Source organism: Puma concolor, chromosome A1 (genome assembly GCF_028749965.1).
Source record: "Puma concolor isolate L17-30 chromosome A1, mPumCon1.1.hap2, whole genome shotgun sequence".
Classification (NCBI taxonomy): Eukaryota; Metazoa; Chordata; class Mammalia; order Carnivora; family Felidae; genus Puma; species Puma concolor.
The window spans coordinates 21,087,121-21,094,980 of record NC_141667.1 but is presented as its reverse complement, the minus strand read 5'-3'; the positions used below and the strand labels follow the sequence as shown (position 1 = coordinate 21,094,980).

The following is a 7,860-nucleotide window of genomic DNA, read 5'->3' as shown; positions in this document are numbered from 1 at the left end:
CAAAACTAGAACAAATGATACTAAAATTTATATGAAGCCACAGAAGATCCCAAATAGCCAAAGCACTCTTGAGAAAGAACAAAGCTAAAGGTATCACAATTCCAGATTCAAGATATACTACAAAACTGTATAATCAAAACACTATGGTACTGGCACAAAAGTAGACACAGCTCAATAGAACAGAGTAGGGAATCCAGAAATAAATGCACATTTATAAGGTCAATATATTCACGTCAAGAAAGGCAAGGATACACAATGGGGAAAACACAGGTCTCTTCAATAAATGGTGCTGGAGGGCGCCTGGATGGCTAAATCGGTTGAGCGTTCAACTCTTGATTTTGGCTACGGTCATGATCTCAGGGTTGCGGGCTTGAGCCCCACGTTGGGCTCTGCACTGAATGTTGGTTAGAATTCATGAAAATAATAAGCCTTTGCTCTGTGAAGGAAACCACCAACAATACAAACAAGCAACCTACTGAATGGGAGAAGATACTTGCAAATGCTATATCTGGTAAGGTATTAATATCCAAAATATATAAAAAACTTATAGAACTCACATCATAAAAACAAACAATCCAATTAAAAAAGGGAAGTGTGGACATGGAGGTGCATGACGATTGGCTACCAGGAGGAACTGGAGGGAAGCCAGCAGCAGGCAAACTGCAGAGAGGCTTCTAGCTCCTGTGAATGAGGAACCATTATCCTTATGGGCCACCATCCAGGAAGTAGACTGTAAAGGAAGAAACTACTGGGGTTGCTTGGGAGGAACCGAGATTCTAGGTAAAGATTCACTGAACTTTTGTGGCATGTGTTGACAAGAGGGTTTCAGAGGTTTTAGTCACTTAACCTGACATAGCTAATGTCTCTGCTGAGCCAGACTGTTTGTGGTGGGGAAGAAAGTGGCCCAGATTGAGCGAACCTCAGGTCTTCTGAAAATAGTCCATCTGAAAAGGCCAGTCTCTGTGCCCTTTTTCCATGGCAACCTCTAGGATGAGCTGATGCTATAGTGGCTTATCATGGCCCAGTGGACAATGTGGCTTATAAGTCATGAACTGATATTTTGGCTTTGCAGCACCCTGAGATTCTCTGTATGGTATCCAACTGCTGGAAAATGAGCCAAAGTCCTCACTGGAGCACATTATATGCCTATTCTGAAGATGGTAACCTTTCTTAAAGCACTACTCTTCGAACTTACATTATTGAATGATAAGGACTTCATAGAGACTTATGATAGCTGTTCACACATTATAAAACATCTGTCTAGGGTCTCCTAGTAGGAGGTGGAGAACTTTTGCAAGTTGCTGCTTTTCTGAAGAATAACATGACATATGCTTTGGTCCACTAGTTAGACAAACTTTATCCCCTCAAAATTATTGTAATTTCACAAGATTTGAACTTATTTTGGGGGCAAAGGATTTTCTTTACATGGGTCAAAAAAAGGACACAGAGCTAAATACAGAATTGAACCAACTGCTGGATTTACTTCTATAAGGTTGTCCATTTGGAATTTAGTTATATGCCAACTTAAAGAATTCATTGGATAGTCTTAATTTTGCTTCTGTGACACATCCACAAAAACATCCATCCTGGAAAGTTAGAACATACAAAGGAAAACCTCAAGTTTCTATCACTGAAAAGGTACATCCTTGCATTATGATAAACAAGATATAGCAGATACAAGGCAAGTCGTTGGAACTATCACTTATAAGTGTCATTTAGAAGGAATCATGCAAGGGCCTCCTGGGTAACCCAGTGAAGTGACTGATTGGCTCAGGTCACAATCTCACAGTCAGCTGTGGAATCAAGCTCCATGTTGGGCTCTGCTCTGACAGTGTAGAGCCTGCTTAGGATTCTCTCTCTCCCTCTCTCTCTGCTCCTCCCCTGTTTTCAGGCACACATGCTCTTCCTCAAAATAAAAACATAAACGTTAAAATTTTTTTAGAAGAAATCATGCCAAATGTTACCATCAGCTTGGGTCTTTCCACCAATGGATCTCCACTTCAGATTATTCTAGTTCATCCTTGTGTGACTTCTCTGGACTCTGCCATTCTTCTACTAGCATTGATGCAATGGATGATTCTGTACTTAGTGGACCTTACAAATTTCCATTCACTCCTCTTTTAGAGTCATTCAGCTTATGCTACTATACTCACAGGTCCCTGTCCCACCAGTTTTGGGTTTTTATCAAATGAAATAGGAAGAAGTACAAGTAAAAATAGCAATTAATTTTAAAACTTCATGAAAGTGTGAAAAATAATTTTTTATTCTGTACAGCTCCTATACCTTATCATAATAGAATTCCAATCACACATGTGAAATGCAAAGTTGGTTTTGGCCAGCTTGAAGTATTTTGAAAGAAAAGCTTATTGATGTGGATTATTGAACACAAGTTCCCCAAATCAATGGAAATTAGTGTTTCTGGAACTGTAACTTTGGGAGCCAAGAATCATGAGAAGCAGCCATTTGACCATATTTGCATTGAAGGCACAGCATATTTAAAGCTTCATTTCACAATCTTAGATTACACATTCACTGGTTGTTATGTGGATAAGAATTCAGTTTAAGTTTGTGCATCAGTAAAACCAAAAGTAAGTACAAACCAGAAACTAACTTCTTCAATGACATCTGGAATTCTGAAACTTCTGCTCTAGTCACATATGGATCATTACTACTATAATTATCTTATATTTAAATAGGATTTATATAACGGTAACATAGCTTAAAATAATAATAGTCTTTTATTTTTAATGTATATGCATATAATCCTTGAGTAAAAAACATCATATGAATGATTTAATTATAATAACACTTAAGTTTAATGTTTTTAGTCTGACATAGTTTGAAAGAACATTTTAAAGACTAATGTCTATTTTGCTACTCTTTGATTTTACTCAAATATGATCCACTGCACAAAACAGGAGCTATTCATTTTAGGCTTATCTTAGACTAGTCCTGGGTCACCCTTCCCTTCCCTATGGTAGATGTAGCTAATCAGTCACAGCCTTCTTTCTCTACTGAGTCTTCCTGGATATGGGCTCAGGCTCCTTATCATTGCAGAATTGAAGGCAGTCACTCCTGATGGATTGTAGATGATGCGCAAGATAAACTCTTTGCTCTTTCAAACCTGAGTTAAGCTCCTAGCACAATGTGTTGTTACAGATTACCAGATACCATATCAGAAACCACTGTAAATCTCTTGAAAAAAAAAAGTCAATTAAAATGAAGGAATATTGTTTAAACAGGAACATGTTCTTAATCAAAATTATCTTCTTGACTAATAAAGAATTGCATAATTCAAAAAAAATTAAAAATAAATAAAAATAAAATAAGGACAGAGGACTTGAACAGACTTTGATTTTTCAAAAAAGACCTACAGATGGCCAACATACCATGAAAAGATGCTCAACATCAGGAAATGCAAATCAAAACCAAAAAGATTTATCACCTTATACCTATCAGAATGCCTAAAACCAAAAAGATTAATAATAAATAATAACAGTTGGAAAGGATGTGGAGAAAAAGGTACACTTATGCACTCTTGGTGGAAATGCAAATTGATGCAGCTGCTGTGGAAGACAATATAGAGATTCCTCAATAATTCAAGTAATTCTATTGCTGTGTATTTATCCAAAGAAAATGAAAACACTTATTTGAAGATATATTCACGCTTATGTTTATTGCATCATTATTTACAATAGCCAAGGTATGGAAGTAACCCACGTGTCCATAGATAGATAAATGGTAAAGGAGATGTGGTGTATATATTATACACACACACACACACACACACACACACACACACACACACACGTATGTATATATAAATTTTTGTAATGTTTATTTATTTTTGAGAAGGGGGAAGGGAGGAGCAGAGAGAGGGAGACACAGAGTCTGAAATAGACCCCAGGCTCTGAACCATCAGCCCAGAGCCCTATGTAGGGCTTGAACTCACAAACCGCGAGATCATGATCCCAGCCAGTCAGATACTCAATGGGCTGAGCCACCCACGTGCCCCTATCTTTATCTATATCTATATCATCTATATCTACGTCTATATCAATATCTATATCTATATCTATCTATCTATATCATCTATATCTATATATCTATCATCCATATCTACATATCTATCAGCTATCTATATCTGTATCATCCAAATCTATATCTATTTCTATATATCTAAACCTATATCTATATCATCTATATGTATCTATCTATCTACTATGCATCTATATCTATATCTATCTATCGATCTATCTATCTATATATCTATCTATATCTATCTATTATCTATCTATGGGAATATTGTTCAGTAATAAAAAAGAGATGAGATATTACCATTAGCAACCACATAAATGGACCTAGAAGATATTATGGTAAGTAAAATAAGTCAGACTGAGAATGAAAAAATAACATTATTTCATTCATATGTAGAATATTAAAAAAAAGGAATAAATAAACAAGCAAGCAAAAGCAGAATCAGCCCTATAAATACAGAGAACACAGATGGTTGCCAGAGGGAAGGGGATGGAGAGGAGGGGTAAAATGGTGAAGGGAAGTGAGAGATACAGGCTTCCAGTTATGGAACAAATAATAAGAAGAATAAAGGGCCCAGCACAGGAAATTAGTGATATTGGAATAGTGCTGTGTGATGACAGTAGGTGACTATACTTGTGATGATCATAGCATAATGTATAGAGAAGTTGTACACCTGAAACTTATGTAATGTTGTGTGTTAACTATATATTGAAATAAAAATAAATTAAAATAAAATTAAAAAGTAAGCCATAGATATACTCTGAAAAATATGTTGTTTGAAAGTTTTTTCCCTAATGAAAAACAACCAAAACACCAAAATAAGCACAAAATACTCCATAAGAATTTTTCAACATATAAGCTTATATATTTTTGCTTTATTTGTTCTATAAAATTACATTATCAAGAATAATGGTGTGGGTCAGTTGATTGAACATCCAACTGTTGATTTTGGCTCAGGTCATGATCCCAGCCAGGATGGTGGAATGAAACCCCGCATCAGGCTCTGTGCTGACAGCGTGGAGCCTGCTTGGGATTCTCTCTCTCCCTCTCTGCCCCTCTCCCTCTTGCACTCTCTGTATCTCTCTCAAAATAAACAAATAAACTTAAAAAAACTTGCACCCTGAAAACCACAAAATATTGCTGAGAAATATTAAAGAATGATTCAGTAAGTGGAGAATTTCCATTCTATATGTATGGACTGGAAGAGCCAACATTGTCAAGGGAGCAATTCTGTGCAAATTTATATTATAAATACATTGTTTTTCAAGATCTCAACAGACATTTTTGTAGATATTGTCAAATTGAACCTAACATTTATATGGATTTAATAGGAATTATATAAATATACAGTAATCAAGATAGTGTGTAGCTTTGGTGAAAAAACTGGTTATGTAGATCAATCAAACAGAATTGAGGGTCAAGAAATAACCTTTGCATTTTTGGTTGTATCAATCTGTAATAGGTGTCATCAGGAAACGTTATCTTCAAATTGTGTTGAGGTAATTGAGCAACCCTTTGGAAAATAAATTAATTTGACACTTTATATTGTACATAAAAATTAAGTCAAAAGATGCATAAACCTAAATACAAAAACTAAACGTATAAAATGTCTAAAGTCAGTCAGAGAAAGACAAATACCATATGGCATCACTCATATGTGGAATTTAAGAAACAAAACAGATAAAGGGGAAGGAAGAAAAAAAGAGACAGAGGGAGAGAGAAAGAGGAAGGCAAACCATAAGTCTCCTAATTATAAAGAACTAACTGAGGGTTTCTGGAGGAAAGGCTGGAGGGGGATGGGCTAAATGGGTGCTGGGTATTAAGAAGGGCACTTGTTGTGATGTGTACCAGCGGTTGTATGTAAGTGATGGGTCACTAAATTCTACTCTTGAAACAAATACTACACTATATGTTAACTAACTAGAATTTAAATAAAAACTTGAAACAAAACAAAAAGAACACATGGGACAAAATATCCATGGCTATGGGTTAGGCAAAGAGTTCTTAGACGAACCACCAAAGGTATGATTCTTAATGGGAAAGAAAAAATAATGACCTATTGGACCTTCTCAAAATTAAAAACTCTGTACTTCAAAAGACAACATTATGAAAATGAGAAGGTAAGCTACAGATTGAGAGAAAATGTTTACAAAACAGGTCGGATAAAGGAAACATATTCAGAGTATAAAAATAACTGTTCAAACTTAATAATTAGATACCAAATAAACCATTAAAAATGGGCCAATGATTGAATAGACATTTTGAATTAGGAGAGTTTTCACCTAATCACAATTTTATATATCACAAACATAATTAATTTTATTTTCCTAACATTTATGTTTCTTTTAACACCTATACATCTTCCATTGATATTTAATAAAGCATATTTCTTGAGGTTGTATTTTTTTAAATAAAACATTATGTTATTTTAATTTGCATATGTGTGCTGTTTGGTTTCATGGCTAGCCTATGTACCCAAAATGTTAGCTTGTATTCCTTGGTTATTTAGATAAATTATAACTTAAATTTTAAATAGAGGCATAAGGAGGAAGCATAATATTTGCTTATAAGGTATTATAACGTTTATTGAAAATATTCTATCTCATATAGGTAGGATGTCAGAATATATTTTACTTAAAAGTACCTCCTGAGTTTTTTGTTCTGATTTTTTAATAATTATAAGAGAATCTCATGGTTTATATACATCTAAATAATTGTTTTATACGTGAAGAAGGCTATGGTTTTTTAATATATTTAGAAGTACACACCATGAATGTTAAAGCAGATGACAGGGAGTTATTTAATATTTTTCTAAAGTCTTAGTTCACAGTGTATAATAATCTTTAATGCAAATCAATGATTGGTATCATTTTGATCACGTTTGTCATCATGGATATACTCCACCAACTTTTATTGTGCAACAAGCAGATCACTCTTAAATGTAAATTGGTGAGAAAGTTATAAAAAATAGGTCCCAAATGAAAAAAAATATATTAAAGAAAAAAAGAGAAAGAGAGAGAAAAGTTTTAAGAGCTGTATCTGTTCCTCAGTGATGTGGGCTGCACGTTGAGGCAGATTTCTAACACATGAGGTAATAAAGAATCATGTATATTCACCTTGGAAATAGGGTAGTGCAGAGTCCCAAAACTTAAATGTGTACAGAAATTTGCATAGTGATATAAATGAAAGAATCTAGCCATAGGTAAGATTAGGAAGATGATTGATTTTTTGTAATGTCTGGTTTTCATTGAGTCATGGATACAGAAAATGTGCTTTTTCCTTCATAAACTATCTCCTCATGAGAAAAGCCAAAAAGGAAACCTTGGTGATTAATGGCTGACACTGGGCCTGAATATCAAAAAATCATTGGGGAGGAGTAGATAGTAGGAAACTATCAAGTGCTGTGATCTAGCTAATAGATGGCCATTATTCAGCTCTGTCAGAGTGTTGCAAAGGGGTAAACATGTGTAAATTTGTCCTTTTTTTTTTCTTTTTTTGAGAAGAGTACGAATCTCGGATATTATGTGGTATTGCATATTTGGATACAAATTTAATTAACACACACATTTGTGCACCAATATTTCCTTATCCAAATGAAACCTCAATTTAGGCAATATAGAGCATGTGCCTTGCCAATTTGCAACATCTAATAGTAGTGATATCTGAATTGTATAGGTATTAAATGCTGTTGTAAAATTCTTACCATGTTGTAAATTAGATGACTCTGAGTTTAAAGCATCAGTGGTTGATAATGTCTAAAACTCTCAGCATCTAGAATCTGGAAGCAATTGCTATCTCTATTTTGCAATTTCAGTTTAATTT

The 7,860-nt window shown here is 34.5% G+C and overlaps 1 pseudogene; it reads left to right on the top strand.

Moving 5' to 3' along the window:
* The first annotated feature begins 1,016 nt into the window (after window positions 1-1,016).
* Window positions 1,017-2,677, top strand: LOC112861478 (AP-5 complex subunit mu-1-like; annotated as a pseudogene).
* The last annotated feature ends 5,183 nt before the right edge of the window (window positions 2,678-7,860 follow it).